At 40.8% G+C, this 23,215-nt stretch overlaps 1 protein-coding gene across 1 annotated transcript in view; it reads right to left on the reverse strand.

Annotated features, from left to right (window-relative positions):
* Nfkb1 (nuclear factor kappa B subunit 1) overlaps nucleotides 1–23,215 on the reverse strand; it is a 117,487-nt gene that overhangs the window by 94,121 nt on the left and 151 nt on the right. The window contains exon 2 of the mRNA XM_052730730.1: nucleotides 485–553. The gene's annotated coding sequence lies outside the window, so the exon portion shown is untranslated. The remainder of the gene's footprint in view (nucleotides 1–484; nucleotides 554–23,215) is intronic.

A 23,215-nucleotide genomic window follows, 5' to 3' on the forward strand; every position in this document is an offset into this window, starting at 1 on the left:
AACATCTCATAACATTCCCAAAAGTATAAGGCTTCATTTCCAGTGAAACGCTCTTGTGGTATAGCACCAAGTGACCAGTGGAATGCAAGGAAACCTCCTGAGCACTCCCAGTGGGTCATGGAGCAATGCCTGCTGCAACTAAGGACGACGTAGTAGCTGTGAGTCCTTTGGAACAAGTTCACACAGGTTTGCAAGGGATATTTGCTTAAAGTAAGAAACTACCACTTGGCCGGGCGGTGGTGGTGCACGCCTTTAATCCCAGCACTCGGGAGGCAGAGCCAGGAGGATCTCTGTGAGTTCGAGGCCAGCCTGATCTACAGACTGAGATCCAGGGCAGGCACCAAAACTACACAAAGAAACACAAACAAAAACAAAACAAAACAACAACAACAAAAACAAACAAACAAAAAAGAAACTAACACTTGAAAACATTCAGACACAAGCTGGAGAGACAGCTCAACAATTCAGAGTGCTGAGTACTTACACGGGGCAGCTCACAACCGGCACTCCAGTTACAGGGGATCTGACACTCTCTTCTGGCCTCTGAGGGTACCTGCACACATATAGTATACATAAACTTAGGCAAGTGCACACACAAATACCTAACTTAAATATATATTTAAACATATATAGATATTTAAAAATAAAACATTTGCTGGGTGTGGTGGCACATGCCTTTAATCGCATTTGGGAGGCAGAGGCAAGTAGTTGACTGGGTGGTAGAGTCTAGTCTGTTCTACATGGTGAATTCCAGGGCTACACAGTGAGACTCTGTCTTAAAAATTTTTTTTTCAAGCAAGCAGCTGCAACTAAATATATATCTATTCAGAGAAGTAGTTAAAACATGAATATTGACTTGATATAGTAAAGGAGTATTAAGACATTCAAAATACCAGAGTTCTGCCACTGCCGGGTGTGTAACTTTGGATACTAGTTAAACTCAAGGTGGCCTCTGTTTTTGCATCTGAAAAATTATAAGACTTGGATTGGATGGACTTTTGAGTAAGTGGTAAAACACTGTGCACTGAATATTTTAGCTAATGAGTGCCCATTTGTAGAACACAGCCTCCAAGTTAAAATGTGTGTTGGTAAACTTGGATTTTATGTGTGTAAGCATGTATCTATACCATGTCATTAAACATGTACTTTTGTAAGTGGATCTCTGCATTAAAAGTTCAGTACACAGTCTAATTACTGGAATGCTAGAACAAGTCACAGTGAATAAAATAGGGGGTAATACCGTTTACTCCAAACTGCTACAGTGTTCACACCATCCTTCTGACTCAGGGTGTCCATTAGCCTGGGTGATGGAATTCTTTCCTAGCAATCCAAAAACGTCTTCTAAGGTGGAGGCAACACTACTGCCTTATTAAACTTTCAAAACCCATTCAGTACTTTGATGGCATTATGGGTACACCTGAACAAGGATGGCACCTTGCGAACTTGAGACAGCTCAGGAGGCCTCAACCCTAGAGTAAGAACTACAGGTAAATAAGGAATGCTGAGAGCAGGGGAAATGGTCTTCCCCAGTAGAGTACACACTGGTTATTCAACACAAATGAAAACATACAGATACATAACATTACACAGATAGAACAGATTGTATTTATGGACTTAGTAAAAAATAATTTACATCTATATAAATTATATATAATACATATCACTATATATTATATATATATATGTATTTAACAACAATTAAAGAAAAAATAGTCCATGAGTTTTTGAAAGAGAGCAAGGGAGGTACATGGAAGGACTTTGAGGAAAGGGAAAGGGAATGATGTAATTATACTATCATCTTAAAAAATACAAAAATTATTTCTAATAGTTGGATGGTTTTGTTGACCTTTGAGTTTGGGGACTTAGAGCAGGTCTCACTCCAAATTGGAAGACACTGCCTGGTCCATACTCTAGACAAAGCCCTAAGAAGATCACTCCACTTTAGACACTTGACAAACCACCAAACAGTTTGTCTTCAATAACATCTCTCTCCTAAGGCTTCTAGACTGTGTGCCCGAAGACATAATTCTATAAACCACTAAGGAAGCCCCAGGAACACTTGGATGGCTTGGAGTCTTGACTTACAAAGCCTTGGTAATTACAGAAGCATCGAGAGGTAATAGCAACTCTAGGGTGATGTCAATGCTAATTCATAATTTTAAAATAAAATGTCAAAAGAAACCAAGAGTCATTTGGAAAGGATGAATCACTGGGTAATATTTGCATTGATTGCAAAAGCCAGTTTTCTATCTAAAATGTTGAAATATCGACGAGGCCTTTGGAACTGGGGATTAGAAAAGCGGCGGGAAAGTCCCTTCTGTACCCCGACTCCCCAGCCTTCCCCCACTCTCCTTTTGCTCACTCCTGTGCTTTTGAGGAAGGACCTTGAGACGCAAAGGGAGCCGAGCCTGGGTTTCATTTCTGTATCCATCTCCCCCAACCGTGAGGCTTTAGGCAGCTCTCCACACCACACAAAGAGACACAGAAAACACAGCTAAGTCTCAAGAAATACCCCCGAGTTGTCTTTTTTACACGAAGCGTAATGTAACAAAACCAGCCAAGCCCTGAGTGTGACACAGTCTGAGTGCTGAATGGACTGTTTGCTGCATTCCTGTGGCCATCCTCCTAGTCACTAAGCCTCACGTGGGCCATCCTGGTGAAGCAGCCTGGACTGAGTGGAGAAACTCTAAAGCCATCATGGAAGGAGTCGGGAGCACTCCTGCCAGTAAATGTACAGATCTAGGATCAGTGATGTCGGCAGTTTGAGATGCGGACTCACTGTAAAACAACTGCAGCAACAACATAACTCTTTCTATTAGATTTCACTGGAGAAAATAAAACCTCTAATTTTCCAAACCAAAATGGTATCATCATCCATGGAGAATCACAATTTGCATAGTAGAGATACCAACTAGAAGGTACAGTTGGGAATGGGGGGGTGGTGGTGGTTCAAAATTGTATTAGCCATCACAGGTACCACTTAGGTATAATTTTAATCCACAATTTTTTTTTTTTTTTTTTAGCAATAAGGGTAAAGTTACAGGGAAAAGGGACTTTTCACAACATTTCTGTATTATATTCCGCATGGATAAGTTGTTAAAGACAAAATAATAAAATATATTGAAACTTCTTTTCCATAGAGAAATTGCTGGAGAAAACATGACATAAGGGCTATGGCCATGTATGGTGTATATCATGTAAAACATTCAGAGGGGTGATGTCTGTTTCTGCAAATCCATTTTTAGGAATTTGTAATGTGCTTCGATATAATTGTTTATATTATTATTCTACAACTGTAAGTTAAGTATTATAGAATTGCTACAATAATTTGGAGAGATATATACAGTGACATGGAAATTTATCTAATATATCTTAGAGATATATTGTAATAGAAAGAGAGGCTGTCTTAAATTTAAAATGCCCTGACATTGTTAAACAAAATATGAACGAGTCAAAATTTCGAATTACTCCTTTTTTGTTTTTGTTTTTTTTTTTTGGTTTTTCGAGACAGGGTTTCTCTGTGTAGCTTTGCGCCTTTCCTGGAACTCACTTGGTAGTCCAGGCTGGCCTCGAACTCACAGAGATCCGCCTGGCTCTGCCTCCCGAGTGCTGGGATTAAAGGCGTGCGCCACCACTGCCCAGCTCGAATTACTCCTGATTTCTCTCAGAAGACGTAAACTAGGAAACAGCTGGCTTTCAAACGGCTGTGTATCCCTTTTCTGACATTATGTCGCACTAGAGATGAGAGTTGGTAGTGGTCTTACTTTTTTCAGATATGCTGATTTCTGAGTTTTCTTTTCTTTCTTTCTTTTTTTTAGGAATTAATGTTTTGGTGTGTGCTACCACACTGAAATTTGTGCAAACTAGTCTTCCACTTCTTCCATTTTCAATATTACTTCACCGGTTGCATCAAGACAATTCTATGGAACAGCCACCGGGTGAATGCAGGTACATGTGCTGAGAACTGGCAGAGATCTCCATTCATGACGGAATGTCAATCTAACAGGATAGCAGATCCACAGAAAACATTCAGTTAGTTAACTCATGTAAAACTTATTAGTGAGTGGGAGATACAGAACATGTGTTAACAGATCAGACTGTCTAATAAAGACCACACTCAAGATAAATCACAGAAAGCGTGATGCAAACCGTAAATGTTTTCATTGTCCTAAGAAAGACAGTGAGGTGGTTTGAATAAGAATGGCCCCATAGGCTCATATATTTGAATGCTTAGTCACCAGGGAGTGGCACTATTTCAAAGGATTAAAAGGATTAGGAGATGCGGCCTTGTTGGAGGAAGTGTGTCATTTGGGTGGGCTTTGAGGTTTCAAAAATCCTACTCCAAGCCCAAAGCCTCTCTTTTACTCTGCCTATGGATCATGCTGTAGAACTCTCAGCGACTGCTCCAGCATCTGCCTGGTGGCCCTATGCTCTCTGCCATGATGATAATAGACAAAGCCTCTGCAACTGTAAGCGAGCCCCCAATTAAATGCTTTCTTTATAAGAACTGTCTTGGTCATGGTGTCTCTTCACAGCAACAGAACAGTGACTAAGGCAGATAAGATGTTTAATTTCCCATCCATATTAATGGGCATTCGACCACATTTGAGTCTGAAGCGGTTTTATGCTACTGCCCTATAAAATGTTTGTATTCCTCCTGTTGGGGTGGGTGGGGGATTTGGAAGCTATTCTCTGGAGTGTTCTGGGCTGACACAACTGGACGGCTGGTCCTACCAGCTTCTAGAGGCGATCTGAACATCCTGGAAGGCACAGGATCGCCCCAACAACAAATTACCTAATCCCAGGTGCCAGTTATGCAGAGGAGAAGCCATGGTGAGGGCTGTGGCATTAGGACAGGTGCTTTGGCTCATATGGAAGAAGAGCCAAGCTTGGCAGGCTGCTTCCCATAACCAGGAACCCTAGGTACAGTCACACATGTCACTTGTTATACTGAGCCCAGAAAATGTAATCCATGTGAAGAGCTGAGCTCTCGAGAGAGTGAGTCATTTGCTCAGGCTGACAGACAACAACCAGCTTATCTGACTGAACAGTCTACTGCCCTTGTACTCCAGTAATGGGCAACGTGATTTTCCTCTTGACACGAATATCATTCACTTTAAGGCATCTTTGCTCCCAGCCTCTCAAATGTTCTGGCTGGAACTAGTCTACTCATAATGTTAGCTGCTACGCAGGATCTTCTTTAAGGTTTTATTTATTTTTACTTTATGTGGCTTGGGTGTTTTGCCTGCAAGCGTGTATGTGCACCACTTGTGTGAGGATGCTGGCATCCCATCCCCTGGAACTAGGGTGATAGAAGGTTAGCCACCATGTGGGTGTTGGGAACTGAACCCGGGTCCTCTACAAGAGCAGTGAGCACTCTTAATGGCTAAGCCATATTAAGGAGGAGTGTAAAGGGTTAAGCACCCGTGCTGGTGGCCGGGTGGGGGGTGGGGTGGGGGAGTGGGGGGTGGGGGAGGTGGGAGGTTATGGGATGCTGCCTACTGTGATAAGCACTAAAGTTCCTGTTCTAACCAGTTGTTTTTGCACATTTTCAGATCAGCCCCTCCAGAGAAGATGGCAAGGAGCTGGTTTAAAGCAGCCACATTTGCCAAGTCCCTCTTCTAGGTGACCTAGAGTGATCTTTGCTTACTATAATCTTGTTATAATGCTAAATTCTCCACAGTAGAGGCTTTCTGCCTGTCTGCCAATTTTGAGCATGCCAATACATGAAGTAGCAAGCTGTCACAGCGACTGGAGCAGGAACAGGCTTCCTCTAAGTTTACTGAGGAGCCTCTCCAGCCTTCCGAACACACTGCCCAGCCAAATTCCTTTGTCTCCTGTGGGGAGACCCATGTTAGGAGTCTCAGAATGTTTTCCTTCCTCATTACAAATAATCCACCTTCTTCCACTCTTTGATCTCCTGGGTGTCTTTCTGTCCCTACACTTATTACCTGGTGGACCCACTTAGCTCTTTTACAGAGCGTAGCTTGAGGAACAGACTAGGACCCTGACAATGCATGAATTCAAATGAACTACTTCCAAGGCAATCCAAATGTGAAGGTAAAAACAACAAAGTGATACTTTCAAAAATTCCTATGCTAAGTTTCAAAGGGTAGAAAAAAGATTCTCTCAGAAGCCACAGCTACTAAACTGAAAATTAAAATGTGTCTGAGCTTCATCTACAGCTATCAGGAGCAGATCCATGGTACATGTCTATGCCATGCTCTGGGTCCCAGGCAAACCATGTTTGAAATGTTACCTGGATGTTTTCTGCTCTTCACCGATTCACCGGAAAGCAATCATCTGACCATGTCAGTTTCCACAGAAACAAAACTGCACAGGAGCGACCCAGTCTGCATTCAGCCTTCCTGGCTGTGGGAGACTGAAAACAATGGCCACAACTGTGTCATACTCCTTACAACTCGGGAATATAAAATCGATATCTCTGCTCCTTGAATCTTATCAGGCCCACGGCAGGCACTTACCAACAGAGGGGTGGGGGTGCAGAAGTAGGTCATGAACATGGGTTTCAACAGGCCACGCAATGACCAGCTTTTCTTTCCTGGAAGGGAAGGCCTGGGCCAGTCCAGTGAGGATGAAAGCCCATGTGGAGTTGGAGAAACAGCAGGGCTTAGCCAAGACTTCCCAGGCTGAGCTCACAGTAGCAGAACAGCTCAACAACTTCACAGACCAGTCTGACAAATCACCACACACAATCACAGGTTTACAAGAAATAAGGCATGTCTGCGTTTCTATTCGTTTCTTTGTGATTTCTCTTGCAGCAAAAGCTAACTAATCCAAACTGTTAGTGACTAGAAAGACAACTGCCTAAACAATGCAGCTTGGTAAGTGCCATGGGAACAGAGGGCATGTGGGGCATGGGTTAATTATCTTGGCAATTCAGTACTGTAACTTTAATTACACTCTTAGTCACAGTGCCGTACTTTGCACTGGCTTTTACTCGGTTAGCTACTGAATTCCCAACTGAACAACAACAAAAAGCTCTATGAGTCCATCGGCACACGATTAGAACTGTTAACACTGTCAAGGTGTAAGCATTAATGAGCCACCGCTAGCTTTAAGCAATGATGCCATTACAAAACAAGTCGATGATACATTAAATCCCATCAACGCTGGTATCTACAGTTTATCACTTGACAACAAGCCCAATTTCTGGCTTTCTAGTTTTTGCAAATATATCAATCTCAAGCAAATCCAGTTAACGATTTTGTTGTTGCTCATTTCTTTCTTTGTGCTGTTTCTTGTATATGCACTTCCTATTTCCATGGCCACACCTCAGGACAGGCCTCATTACCTCACTCTGATGGAAGCAGCCTTTCTACTGCTTCCTCCATGGCAGAGTTTCTTTCTGCTTAAGTGTCTTTCAGATCATTGCCAGGTGATTTACACACTAAAGGCCAAAGACCAGAATATGATTATATTATATTATATTGTATTGTATTGTATTGTATTGTATTGTATTGTATTGTATTGTATTATATTACATACATAAGCATCACAATTATCACCATGTTCCAACCCAAGTCATTTAAGGACGTCTTGCTGGGCCAGCAAGATGGCTCTGCATGTAAAGATGATTGCTCCTAAGCTCAAGGACAGGAGTTTAATCCCTGGAACTCACATGCTAGAAGGAAAGAACCAACTTCCAGAGTTGTCTATCCTTTGACCACTACACATGTGAATGTTTACTGTGCATACACATGCATACATGTGTGACGTGCACGCACATACAAAATATAAACAAATATAACAACACCTTGCTATTTCCACCTTGTATATCTATTCACACCCTGAGATACTATCCTGTTTACATATTACATACTCTGCAAAGTGGTACTTATAATCAACCTCTCCCATGAAACCTGAATTTTCTCTTGCAATGCTATCCCTGTAGTCCATATAAGGTCTATAACACATGTTACAGTGGACTACAGTCCACTGTTCTGCTGCAACTTAATTCCACCTACACATTTATAGTTTCCTTAAGTGTATGAGTAACTTAAAGATAGCAATGAGTTTTTATTTTTATATTTCAAAACTGGTGGACTAAATAAATTATACTGAAACCAGATAGAAAGGGTCCCTCACCTATAACATGATTCCCTTAACACTAAACACTCAGAACAGGCAGAGTCTTAGAGAGAGAAAGGTTTAGTGTTTGCCAGAGGACAGGGGGTGAGTGCGGACTGGGGAAGGCAGTGAGTAGTTACCTCGTTCAGGGCATTCTTCTGGGAAGAGGAGAGAATTCCAAAACAAAGCTATAGCGATATGCTAGCTAGCCAACATGGTAAGTACATAAATGCCCTGGAATAACATTTTAAAATGGTCAATAGCCTATTGCAGGTATTGCACATCAATTAAAATATTCTTTAAAAATTGCCACAAATCAAATTTCAGTCATTGTAGATTGACCACTATTTGATCTTGGGCAATATTCATGTGTAATTACAAAACACAACAAAAGCTGAAGGCTGAACAAGAGCTACAGGCTGCACAGTTCCAGTGAGCTCTGGGTTCACCTTCTGACTGAGGGCACTTTCTAATGCAGAGCCCAAATGAAGAACAGCAATTGTACTGGTCAGGGTGTCAGAGAAACAATGTACATGCAAAAGCCTCAGAAATCTGCATCCAGGCCACCTCTACTCACTGGTGAAATACTAACAAAGGCCCCAAAAAGCTCAGTGGGAAGATGTTGGGCTACAAAGGCTCTGGTAAGATTACAAGTTATACAGAGCTCAGAGACACTGTGTATAAAAGCATCTGGGTGGAGGAGACACCAGTAAACATGCTGAACATGAGATTCTCTCAGTCTATGGAAAAACCATGTTATGAGAGACAGGAACACACCTTAAAATAAGAGCAACTCTAAATCCATCTTAATAAGGGCAGAGATCCAACCATCAACTTATTGCCTATTATGACAACAATCAACCCTGTGAAAAAGAGAAACATGAAAATTCTGCACATTATGATATCTATAATGAACAACAAAAATACTGAAGCCTACAAAGAAGCAGGCACCTGTGTCCCAGAAGAAGGAAAAGTGGCAAGATTAAATTGATAGCCTTTAAACTTTAAAACAGCTAACAAATGCATGTTCAATAATGTAAAGGAAAAGATAGGCATAATGAATGAATGGAAAATGTCAGCAGAAAAATACAAAGAAAAATCAATCCTAGAACTGAAATGAAATTTCACCAGATGGACTTAACAGTATGTTGGGCATTATAGAAGAAAGGATCAATAAACTAAAAAAAAATCAATAAAAACTAACCAAACTAAAACACAGAGGAAAGGCAGAGAAGTGAACACTACCTCTGATTTAGGGGACAATATGAAGTAGTTTATGTATTTGCAATTTAAAGTGCTAGAAAAAAAAGAAAAGAAAATATTTGTAGAACTAAAGGTAAAAAATATCAAAAGTTGGCTTATATAACTCAACCTATATATCCAAGAATTTAGATCTCCATGTTAGATAAAGAGAAAAGTACAAAGCGTTGGCTAGGTAGAGAGATCCTGTCTCAAAAGACAAACAAACAAAACCACAAAGTGCTAACAACTAACCCTAAATTAAAAGCTCCCCAAAGATCAAGGGGCAAGGACATGATAGTTGTATGTTTACATACATACACACGGGAGAGCGGAAGAGAGGACAATGGGCAGGTGGCTGAGTTACCATCAAACAGCAGAAGCTGAAAGACAATGCAAAGGTAACTTAAGGTGCTAAAAGAAAAATCACCAGCCCAGAATGCACTATAATTGCTCATGCTCTTTGACAATAAAGATGCACTGATATCTTCCAATAAAGAAGAGCAGAGGGAATTCATAACTAGAACTGACAAAAGACATGTTAAAAATAGATATTCGTGTTGAAAAGAAATGAGACAGACGTTGACTCACAAGAAGCAATGAAAATACTAATAATGATAAAAGTATGGGTACATGGACTTACGCTTTTTGTTTCTTGGTTTTTAAAATACATCACTGTATTTTAATACAATATATTCAAAATAAAACAATACAATACATTCTGAAGTGTGGAGTACCCTTAGAGGTAAAAGGTCTAATAACACTAGCACAAAGGAGAGAACCATCAAGGCTTCCAGGTTGAGGCCACAGCACTTCATTCACTGGAGACTCAGGATGCATTTCTTCTTAATGCAGAATGCCATTACAGAACTACCAGAAAGGAGGTGACATGGAACTCTGGACACCCTACACTTGTTTCATTTAAAGGATGGCAATGAAAGATGACACAGATGAGATAACAAACACCAAGAGATTTAAACTCAGCATATGGATAACCACACTAATGCAAATGGAATAAACTCACCCGCAGAAGAGATGTCAAAACCATACAGGAAAAGCAAGACCCAAGAAAATGCTTTTCCTAAGAATTACACTTTAATATGAGACACACAAAGTGTTTAAAAGCATAAGCCTAGGATTCTGTGCTAACAACATGCGATACTAAACACAGAAAAGCAGCCTTTATCATACTAAACACAGGACAGCAGCCTATGTCATGATCACCAATAAGAAGACTTCAGGGGATGGAGTATTACCAAGGACAAGGGAGGATATATATAAGAATAAAAGGGTCACTTCATCAAGGAGCAATACTAATTTTGTTTTGTTTTGTGACAGGGTCTCCATATGTAGCCCTGGCTGGCCTCAAACTCACAGCGACCTCCCTGCCTCTAGATCTCCAGTGTTGGAACTATATAAGTGTGCAAACCAGGCCCGGATAAAAAATAATGGTCTAAATGTGTATGCTCTTATTAATAGTTTGCCAAAGTACATGAAGCAAAAAGTGGCCGAGCTAGAAGAAGAAACAGAAATCCACAACTATGGAGGAAGTTTGCAACATTCCTCTTTCAGTACTGCCTTCAGGGAAAGTGACAGCACATGAAAAGCTACCTTAATATGTTTGTGCTACTACAACAGAGTACTTAAGACTGGGCAACTTAGAAAGAACAGAGATGTATTTCTCCTATCTCAGAGGGCAGGAAGCCCAAGATCTAAGCATCTCAGTGAGAAACGTATCCTGCAGAGGAAACAAACTCTGAAATCTCACATGGTGGAAGATGGAAGAGCAGGGGGGTTGAACCTCCTTCATCAAGCCCCTTTATAACCCTCTTCACGGCGTGGGGAGGGCAGGGCGTGTGTGTTATGACCTCCTCACCTCTTAAAGGCCCACTACTCTTAATACCACACTGGCCATTTGTATTTTGTAGGGCTGCAAGCAGAACAGTCACAAAGACAGAAGCCATAAATTACATCTCAAAGAACCAGGCCATGAATCCACATCTCAACAAATTTCAGGCAAAGTATGCAGAATATGTGCTGGTATCCGGATAGGACTCCCCAAACAGTTCACGTTTTTAAAGACATGGTCAACAGGCTGGTGCTACTGGGAAGAGGTGTTCTACTAGAACGTGACCTTGAAGGATGTTGTGGGACCTGATGAGCAGGTAGTTATGCCTTGCCAAGTGCTCTGGCCATGACACATTGCCACGTTGGACATTTACAGTAACAGGCCACCCAGCAGTAGATGGGAACCTCCCAAACCATCAACTAAGCCTTTTTTCCTTTATATATGTTAATTAACTCAGGTATTGCATTATAGTGACAGAAAGCTGGTGAATACTTATGTAACCTAAACATGATATTCAGTAAAAAACTAGTAAAAGAAAGATAGCACCAAAATTCTCAAACACATGTGATTAGTTGTCATCGTGGTAGTGGCAAGGGAACTGCCTCAGAATAAAAATATACAAATAAACATAACCTCATTCCCCTACTTGAAAGAAACATCTCAAGTCCTGCTGTGTCAAAGTCACTGTCACCGAGGGGGACAGGGACACCTCAGCACGGTGATTAGAGTGTGTGACAAAATGGTCCATAAGAAACAAATCTTGGGCTGTGGATGTCTTTTAATAATAGCAGACTAACACACATGAGATCAAAAAGATGTTTGGGACACTTTTTAAACCATGTTGTAAGTAAGTATCATTTACAACAAATGGCATATTCCATTCTCAGTACAATTTATTTTTAGTAGTATCATAGAGGATAAGTTTGTAGAGCTATGGATATTCTCTGATGATTGGAGTAAATCAGATAAAAAAAACTTACATGTTATAATTAAAGTCAGTCCTGCCTGGTTTTCCTCATAACTACCAAATCAAAGCCTTTGCTCATTTGTCTCCTGGACTGTGTTCTGGAGGTCTGCTTCCCATTCCTAGATGTACGGAGTTCTTATTCCCTAAAAACATGCAGCACAGGGTTTAATTCTCATGTCTGGTCTGCCACTGAGTGCCCTGTTAGAAAGATCATATCTCCAGAATGAAGGAGATGATGACTTTATGGTTATTAATGAGAAACTGAGCCAGCTGTGTTGATTATGAATGAGTTGACACACTGGGTTTTTATTTTATAAATCCACAAAAACTCAGAAAATATGTCTCTTCTGATTTATTTATTTTTTGGTCTCATTGTATGGTGTTAGAGGTCGAATCTCTAGCCTGAGCACACTAGGTAATGTTCTACCAATGAGTCACATCCCCAACCCCTAGGTTTGAAAAGAAAAGCATTTATTGTGTGAACCAGCAACTTTGGCTCTGCCAATGCAGTACAGCCAAGCTCAGGTGAGAAATGGTATCCCCGAGGGAACAACCAAGGTGAAGACTTTCCAGGTGTACACACAAAAGCACCCAAGTCAGGCTTCACAAACAGCTCTTTCAGTCCTTGAATCTCATTTAGGGCTGTCAGTACTGGGCGCTGCTTACTCTACACAGATGTCAATGTGTAACGCATGACCAAGGAGGAAGAGGCCACCTGCGCTCTCACAGCTGATGCCAGAAGTGAAGACATCCCTCTCCCATGTGCCCTTGTCAGTGGCCTCGACTACCCTGTTTCAATAAGCAAAAATTTTCTTTAACTCATAATTGATGAGTTAATGTGAGAATTTGATTTGTCTGGCAGACAATTAATTATCCTAAATTAACAAACAAACAAACAACATTTTGTTTAGTGAGGAAAATCAGAAATAAACTGACTGACATTGAGGCCATCAGCTACTCCGCAGTATCAACTCATTGTTTTGTGGGGATTTGGGGGTTGGTTTGGTTTAGTTGTAGCTGATGCTATTGTTTTTGACATGGTTTTTATCATGTAGCCTAGGCTAGCCTTGAAGCCTCCTCCAGAATGCTGGGATTTCTAACATGTGCTGCCATGCCTTAATTCTTAAGTGTTGGGTGAGGATGAATGTGAGTGAGAGAATCAATATTTTTACAATCCAGAAGCTGCTAATAGAGCCATTTAGGTGAGAGTTTGGGCAGAGGTCCTTAGAGGGGTCATAAGAGTTTGGTGGGGTCAGCAATATTCTACTTTTTGACTTCTACCAAGGCTAAGTATACTCATTCTAAGAGAAATCACTAATGATTCCCCTTCATCATCCATGTACTTTCTTAGTTATTTGGTTCTTTAAGCTTCAGAAAGGTTAACATCAACAAGGAAATTTAAAACTATCAACATTCCATAATGTAAACTCCATTCAGTTCTGTACCTCTGTTTTGGTCAGTATTGTATTTCTGAGTACCCGGCACACAAGAAGGATTTGATGGCTCCTCAAATGAATCGCTACTGTATAACTAAAATACTACATACGTCAGTGTATTTAATCATTTCCTGAAGTGTGAACAGGATTACCTTGTACACCATAAATATATGCTTTTTAATTAGTCTATGAAAGCTGGGAGGGAGGAAGAAAAATAAGGTTAAAATGATTGCTAAGATAAGCAACGCTGCCTTCCCTCTCTCCTGCCTGCCTCCAATCCTACTAACCCCAAAGACTCAGCTATTTACCTTTTATTCACATTCCCAGAGATGTGCTTATATTTTTGTCAGTGACTTATCAAGTTTCTATGACAGATGTGGGCTCAGCTTACACCATCACCACTGTGTCTTCTTCCTTTTCCAAACTGGAATCAACTAATAATTCAAATACTGAATTTTATATTCAATGTCTGTCTCAAATTTGCCAAAGTTTTCTTTGGGTAGATTAAATGTAAGAAACTAGTTAATAACTGCATGATAAAATCCCAAAACCATCTAGTGCCAGGACCAAAAAAAAATAACCCACTATCCACAAAACCAACAAAGTCATATAATCATTGAAAATCAAGAATTGGCTTCATGCACACCCATGCCCTTTCTTTTTATTGACCCCTCAAGATGGCAAGAAAATCTGAGGTCTTCCAATCAATGCAATGGCATGAAAAGAAGCCTAATTATATTAGAGGCAGATATTCATACAGCCTATCCCTAACTTGCCCTCTCTTTTTACAAGAAACAAAACAAGACCCAAAGAAATTAGTTTGCTTACTGAGAGCCACACAGCTTAATGAGGAACACAGCTTCCTAATCATTTTGTTTAGTTACTTGTTCCTTCAGCAAACATAAAGTGTGCTATCCAAATAGAAACTAAATAAAATAAGCTCTGCCTGATGATGTCTCATTTAAAAATATGTAAGGAGTCAAGAGAAAACAGAATGGCCAACATAATTCCTCACAGGGAGGCCAACATAACAGAAAAAGGAAGATGGAGGAAGGTGATGCTGAGCCAGGCCTGAATGTCGCCTGAATGTCAGCTGTCAGCAGGGTGGGCACAAAAGAGAGTCCTCTCATGCAAATGTATTAAAGAGAGAAAGCTGGGGGTGGGGAGGAGCGACTGAAAGTCGACATAAATGACTTGAGAATTAGGTGATGAGTGAGGATTTAGGGAGGTGAGACATGGTGAGATCAGCTGTAAAAACAAGTGTGATTCACTTCAGAATAGGAAAGAACAAGAAAGTAGGCTATGATGCCTGGGCTAAAGGGGCCAAAAGCAAGAGACTGCATTGAGAGACAGAGGAGAAAAGAAAGCCAGAAACCCAGCCCGGAAGGGATGGGCAGCAGATCAAGAGACTTTAGATGCAACTGAAGGAGAAAGTGAGGGTTGGGAAGGAAGGGCTGTTAGACTGGCAGAGTGGCAAGCCTGTAGAATGGCATGGTGGGCGAGCAAGGACATCCCCTGATGTGTGCAAGGAACAGGTGTGAGAGGGTGGTGAGAAATTTAGACTGGCATACTGATGGGAGCATCTCTGTAGAGATCCTCAAGTGCCTAGCAATCAAACCCTGTTTTCTGTGATTTGTCCCAAATGGCTATCCCACGTCTGTCGAGCACATATGTAGTAAGTGCAGAGACTTACCGAAAACATCATCTATCTATTGCAACACAGGATTAAACTACCTCAACAGCAACTTGGACTAACTCCTATTTGGCTATCACAGTAGACTTTCTAAGAGAAGCAGGGTGTTTCCCCTACCCATCCGGAAAAAAAAGAACCATAATTGTAGGGTAAATGACCAACCATACAGTATTCTTAAACAATCAGGAACTATTTTAATGGTTCTGTGTGCTTGTTAAAATTGAATTAAATGTTTTCAATGGGAAATTGGGTAAATACACGGAAAGAAATTATATTATACCAAATGAGTACTATAATTGGCAAGAGAACAATGGAAGATATTTAATTATTGTCAGATACCATGCTTTGATTTTAACAAGTGCACAATGTTTGCTTAAGAATTTTTCTTACAATAGGAGAAATGACCTTTTTTTTTTGTAGTGGAGTGTGTGCAATAATTCTGCACAGAATAGGCAAATACCTGGCCAGTAAGCAAACTGCATCTCCAGGCCCTGTTTTCAATTTCTAAACAGGGTAAGTGCCGTGAAATTCCTACAAACACCTACTCACAGGCAACAACTCTACTTTAGTGACCTTTTCCCCTTTCAGCCATGAAGTTCATAACTTACCCATTTCTCTGGAATTCTGATTCACCTTCTAGATTGTTTTATTTTCACATTCAAGATTTAACATTAAATCTTAAACACCAGAGAACTCTCCCTAAACCTTTATTTATGTTTATTGTCATTGTTTGGGCCAAATCTTTCAAGGCTCTGAGGTTTAATGACACCTACACAGTCATACTGGTTACAATGCTCCATGGATTCGAAGCATTGGAAATAAATTGATTAAATAAATGGAGTATTCAACTGGCTGTATCTTAGGTTCACTTTAATCCATTTCCTGTAGACAGTCCCTCCCAGGTTGCCTACTTGGTTTAGAAGAAGCAGTTTGAGCATATTTAAAAATATATTTCCTACTTCCTAGATTTTATATTTGTTTTCAGTTTTGATTTTCTACAAACCAATGGTATTACATATTCTCCTAAGTACTTTTATAAATGTCCAACAGGGCAACGTTAGGTTTGACGTAACTTTGATTCTCGTCTTCGCCTGTGTATTTCTTCCTTTCTACTCTGTTTGCCCCATATGAATGGCCATCCATATTTCTTCCACACTGTCCTACCTTTAAATTTCTAAGCCATAAAAGCACACCGTATGGGGCTGGTGAGATGGCTCAGCAGGTAAAGGCACTTGCTGCCAAACCTTACGACCTGAGTTCAATCCCCAAGATCCATGTGGTGAAAGCAGAGAACTGACTCCTGCAAGTTGTCCCCTGATCTCCACAAACTAAAGAAATAAATGTAATTTTCAAAAAAAAGTCCATCACACATAGAGCTTTATATTAGATGCTGTTGTCTTCTGTACCATGCCTGTACCTCAACAACAACAAAAGATACTAAAGCCTTTAAGTAAATGTTAATAGCCAAACATCAATAAATGGTTGACCCTACAAAGAAACCCATGTTTAAGAACCAATAGCTAGGAAACACCTTGGAAAGTCATTAAGACACGAGGTATAAATTTATGTTAACATATGTAAAATAGTCATGATGATTTCACTCCTAAAATTCTTATCTTGGAAGGAACATTTTCTAAGACAATTAAGTAAATAATTTTTCTATTAAAATGAATTGTAGGCTTAGAGAGAGAGCCAATAAATATGTAGAAGGTATGGGAGGACTGGCAGGTGATACAGCAAGGGGTGGGTGTACTCCCACACTGATAAACGGCATAACAGGTTCAGATCAAATCACAGAATATATAACAGAATAATCCTTTGGGAAGTTTTTGTTGTTGTTGTTGCTATTTGAGTGAATAAAATTCATTCAAACAATCTATGCTCCTAAATGTTAACCTCTTTCTCAGAAGGAATGCTCAACTTGATATAGCTCTTTTTTCTCTTTAGGTCAAGTTTATAAATAGTAAGCCCTCCATAGAAACTCTACTGAGCCTCATTTATGGAGAGGTTTACATGGAAGAAAAAAAAAAACAACAAACAGCTGTTACGTCCAATATGAAATGCATGGCTGCCCACACACATTTGACTAACACAGTGGCCAGGACAAAGTTACAGCTTTGTTTATTCTAGATATATCCAGAAGCTGCAGGATGAGTTCATCACGCAACGGAGCCCAGCTAAACAGACTGCTTGCAGTAGCAGTGTCATGAGGAGGGCACAGGCAGTGTGCTTGGGCTGTCTACGATTTTAACTGTCAAACACCTCTGCCAGTCATTTTCACTGCCCTTTTTAGCAAAGACAGCTTTTCATGCACGGGGTGCATATGTACACACTTAATTCTCTGAGTTTGTTGGTAACAAAGAAAAAGACTAGATATGCATGCACACACACACACACACACACACACACACACACACACACACACACTCTTTCCCTCATAAACACATCCATGTATGAGTGTCGTAAAGAGAGGTGAGGAATACACACACACACACACACACACACACACACACACACACACACACTAAATTTTCCCCAACATGGATATACGTTTATAAGTGTCATGAAGAGAGGTGAAGCATACACACACACACACACACACACACACACACACACACACACACACACGCACTAACTTTTCCCCAACGTGGATGTATGTTTATAAGTATTGTGAAGAGAGGTGAGGCTCAGAACAGTTAGTTGAGGACAGCAAAGAAGGCTGTCCTAGGGCCTCCCAGGACACAGTGACATCAGGATGGAGGTTGGCATCTCGTCCCTTCCTAGTCTGGGTGGTGTACTTCATTGGATAAATTGAGTCTGTCAAAAACAAGTGGTCAGATGCATAGTTTCAAGCTCAATTTTCTGAAAGTGCTACTTGAGGGATGAACCGAGCTCGCCTGTGGGAGACCCAGGTTTCCGCTGTTACAAGGTCATCACAAGGTGGCAATGGAAACACAGTAAAGTGGCTGAGTGAGTGATGCTCACCGGGTTTCCCATCCAGTTCCTTGGAACAGGCACAGACTCACGAGTGACAAGCATTACTTCTGGAGGCCATATTGTATTTCAGACCTTTTGGCTGATGGATTTGGGTAGGTGTTAAGAACCTTTCTGTTAGCATTAGTTCCTTTTTCAGAGAGGCTAGCACTGAAATTATGGTTTCAGTGGAATTTAGAGAAGTTCTAACCTTGCAAAAAAGTTTTACACATACACACACACACAAAACCTGTGTAAGTGTTTTGGTTACTTTATTACCTTGCTTGGCTAGTGTCTTTCTAAAACTTTAAAATTAAAATGACACTTTTCCATTTTATAAATTCCCCTTTAGAATGAAAGCCTTCCTTTTTTATGAGAGCAATAGGTAATTTTTAATAATTTATTCACCCTAATAAACTCTAAATGTACTTCACATAAAATACAGTGTCTAGGAAGCAAAAACTGGGTTTTGGGGCTTCTTCTTTCTTACCAGAAAGAAAGATGAAACAGTGTACTTTTTTTTTGTGGTTTTTCAAGACAGGGTTTCTCTGTGTAGCTCTGGCTGTCCTGGAACTTGCTTTGTAGACCAGGCTGGCCTCGAACTCACAGAGATCCGCCTGCCTCTGCCTTCCAAGTACTGGGGTGAAAGCCCTGTGCTGCTACCACAGCCCGGCAAACAGAGTACTTTCTACTGCCCATAGCAGTGGTTGTCAACCTCCGTAATGCTGAGACCGTTCAATAGTTTCTCATGTTGTGACCCCCCCACCATAAAATTATTTTCTTGCTACTTCATAACTGTCATTTTGATACTGTTATGAATTGTAATGCAAATATTGAATATGTAGGATATCTGATATCGACCCCTTTTGAAAGGGTTGTTCGACTCTCAAAAGGGTTGCGACCCACAGGTTGAGAACTGGCCTTTAGTAAAAGGCTGCCTGTTGAAACAATTTAATGTGAATCATTTATCGGGTATTATATAAATATCATATGAATATAAATATAACTATCATATAAATATCAACGTAAGGGTTAGAGATTTCTTTTCAGTATAGATTAGATGTTATTTGCTTTTAGTTAGAACTATAAGACTAGACTCTTTCAAATAGCCTTTTATTCTTTTTAAAATAATTTTAGGCTCTTCTAAAGAATATGACTTATAGAATATTTATATCCTTCTTGAAAGCTCAGGGTTTTTTCACAGTTAAAGAAGGAATAAATAAATATTTAAATCTATTAGAAGCACGGGTCAGAATGAAAACTGGTTAGATTAGGGGCTGAACAGTAAAAGATAAAAAGTTAGAAAGCAATTTGTACTAGATAATTAGAACATATATATCATTATTCCTATTTTAAAAACAAACAACAAATTAAAGCCTATCAAACTTACATTACTGATAATTAAATCTGTTAGTTACTACACAAAGTATAGGGCTTCATAATAGTACATTTAAAAAATTTAATATATAGTACTTAGGATTAATACTCCAACAAAAGTTTTATCTATATTGTCTCTTAGACTTTACAGTTTTTACCAAATCTTATCTTTTATTAGCCTGTAAACTCTTTGTGTTGAAGTAAAGCAGTCTTACGTTATTTTTAAAACTATTGGTTAGTCTTCCACTCTCATCTGAAAATATTAACTAGCACCCAGGAACATCCTCCAAGACAGTACAGAAGCAAGAAGGATACAGCAATTTCATCAGCAGGAAAAGAATGCCCTCCCTCCCTCCCTTCATCTCTCCCTTCCTTCATCTCTCCCTCCTTCCTTCCCTCCTGTCTTCCAGCTCTCTCCCTCCCTTCTCTTCTTCCTTCCCAACAAGACAATGTATTCCCATTAAGGCAACAGCACAAAGATCAGAGTTATTAACTCTACCACACTATGTGGTTTTCAAACTTCCAGATTCTGCTCTTGCAAGACTATGCCCATCTTCCAAACATTCCTCCCTGAGGCTGAGTGTCTGCACTTAGTTAAAAACCTCAAATCTCCCAAGCTTCCACAGAATGCATTTGCTGGGATACATCCTCTCTTATTCTTCTACCTGCTCACCTCTAACACAAGAACTAGGTTCAGTACTGATGGGAGGTGCAAAATCACAATTCCCAGAAGCAGAATTGGGTGCTCTGGTGTCAACCAGCCATAATCAGACAGAAATGCAGGAGCAATGCATGTTAGTGTTCTAGCACAATTCTCTTCAACCTGGTCCTTTTCTTCTAACACAACAAGCATACTACCTTATATAATTCACTCATGTTGTAAGCAGAAAGTTAGTAAGCCATCCAAACCAAACAGCTTCCTACCAGAAGACAAACTCATGAAACTCAGATACTGGCTCACAGACATCCAATCTCCTGGACAGAATTCCTGTCCAATCTGTCACAGGAAAAGAGCACAACACAAGGATTTACTCCTTTGGTTCAACTAGTCATTCCTGGTACACTTCCTAACACAGTATCTCTGAGCCCAGAACAGGAGATCTACCAGTAATTTCTGGAGGGGAAAAAAGATGTTATCTTGAGCACATTATCCAAAAATACTGCCAGCTGGGCTGGAGGTATATGGAGGTATAGTTCCATAGTAGAACACTTATAAGGCCCTAGTAAACCTTTATCTAACCACTTCAAAACCAAACGACTAGCTAAACGCCCAGTCTGGCTAAACAATAAATCCACGTGGCAACTCAGGAACAATTATTTTAGCTTATTGTTTAAAAATGGCAGCTACTTTTCTTTCTTTTCCCAAGCTCAAATTAACTGAAGGTTATAAGTGGTCACTTCCCCCCAAGAAGCCAGAACATTCACCTCTGCTGAGCCGGGGAATACCTTATAAATAAATTAGGTAAAACCATGGGCTTGCTGACTGAATGATAATCCACAATCCATGTGGCTGCCAACTTTTTATCTAGCTCTATCTGCCACAATGAGCAATCCCTGAACGTCAAGGCAGTGGCTTACTTCACTTCTCGGGAAGTCTGAAAGCAGCAGTGAAAACAGCCTGCAGAAATACTAGCTTCTCCACTGAGCTTCCATTTGTCTGGAGGGACCACGACAAGGACCATGATCACTAAATCTAAAACGCTGTCCATTTCCAACTAGTCGGGCTTTAACCCACTGCAACCCAGCCAGCCTGGCTGATCTAGTTTTAGAGGCACAAGTCAAAAAGGAAACATAAAGATCAAAGCAGTGCTTACAAAGGGGAAGGACTATTTTTGTATGTATACTCCAGTATTGACTAACTGGCTTTGAAACACAGGGACGTTCACTACCTACTCAGCTCAAGTAATTGCCATGTGTAGAACACAAGATGCAGCCGACTTTCTGAACAAAGATAACAGAGTGTCAGGTGGCCACCAACCTTTAACAGGATTAAACAACTTTCTTTAAAAGTAGTTTGGTTTTGAAGTGGTTAGCATTTCCCAGCAAGTATAGTATTTTAGTGCCAGCATTATGTCTACGGAGAAGCCTTCTTTTGTGCTCGCATTTGTTGAAGTATGTTAAGCCAAGAAAACATTTTCTCTAAGCTAGCAAGAGACTCCCAGATGTATCAACACGGACAAGGGCTGCAGATTTCACGTTCCCATCATTATATGTGTTCTGTTAGTCATCCGATTGGATGACAAATGTTAAATGCAACAGGAAGCAAATCTTTTGATTCCCATCTTCTCAAGTTCATAGGCTAAGCAAAGTACTTTGCTGTAAATAATTTACATAATTTTTAGTTCATCAGACAGTAAGTGGCTCCATCTCTAGAAAGCACAATATTAAAATCAGGGAAAAACACACTTCAGTTAAGGGCTTACTTTAATCGAGTTTCCCTTTTGAAGGTCTTACAAACATTAATGCATTTTTATGCCACCCAAGAATACTCCGTTGAGGATTCCACTAGAAAGCTACTGAAGTCTATCTTGATCTCCAGCTTTTGTATTTACCAACGACCATCCGTCTATACCCATTATTTGATGCCATGGCTATCAAATGTAAATAAACACTGCAAATATTTCTCAGTTATGAGCCCTACAACAAAAAATTTTAGTTAAATATGGTTACTCAGAAAGCTGCAATGTCAACCTTCACTTTAAAAAGTCCATAAAAAATGGATTAAATCTAGATGATGAAATCTTTTATCATTAGTTCCATTTAAGTTTCAGAATAGACCAATAAATAGAGTCAAGGTCGGTGTCTATCTCAGGAGACCTAACAAAGCTTACATGTAGGAAAGGAGTCGTTTGTACTGTTTTTTTGTTTTTTGTTTTAGAGGTCATGCACGATACACAGTGCCATTATTCTAGAGTTTCCTGCATTCAAGTGTCTTAAGAGGTGCTATTAGTAGGTAATTTCTCTCTCAAATGCCAGGCCTGGAGAATCGGTGTGAGGCCCTCCTTATATTTTGAAAATCAATGTTGAGATCTGGCAGCTGAATACACTGTGTGTGTGTGTGTGTGTGTGTGTGTGTGTGTGTGTGTGTGTGTGTGTGTGGCTGGGGTGTGTGTTGGGGTGTCTATCACAGATCGGAAAGTGGGCCCCCCGGGCTCTCCTGCTGGATTCTGAGGAGCTGGGAAGGGGTTTGCCAGCCAAGAGGACTGACAGACACTTCTGCTTTCATTTCACCGACCGCCCTTCGGTGAAATCTGGCTGTGCACTGCACCAAGCACCTTCCTATCTCTCCTCCGCCGCAGCGGACCTCAGCCCGGCAGCCACCCCCCCGCGGCAGGGGCTTGGGGAGCTATCTCTAAAACTTTGCTAGAGTTCCCCTCCGGTTCCCGTTCCCGCCCGCGGAGTCGCGATGGGCCCCGCCGGCCGGAGAGGCCTCGGGTCGCCCAGTGCGGATGTGCCCTGTCCCCGCAGCCGGGGCCGCGCGTCCCGCAATTCCTGCCCCGGCTCGCCCTCCCCCCCGCCCCCCCCCCCCCCGCGGCGGACCCGCCCGGAGCCCCGCGCCGCAGCGAGCCGATCGGACCCGCCGCAGGGCT

This window comes from Peromyscus californicus, unplaced genomic scaffold, assembly GCF_007827085.1.
Source record: "Peromyscus californicus insignis strain IS unplaced genomic scaffold, ASM782708v3 Scaffold_9__1_contigs__length_137607984, whole genome shotgun sequence".
Taxonomy (NCBI): Eukaryota; Metazoa; Chordata; class Mammalia; order Rodentia; family Cricetidae; genus Peromyscus; species Peromyscus californicus.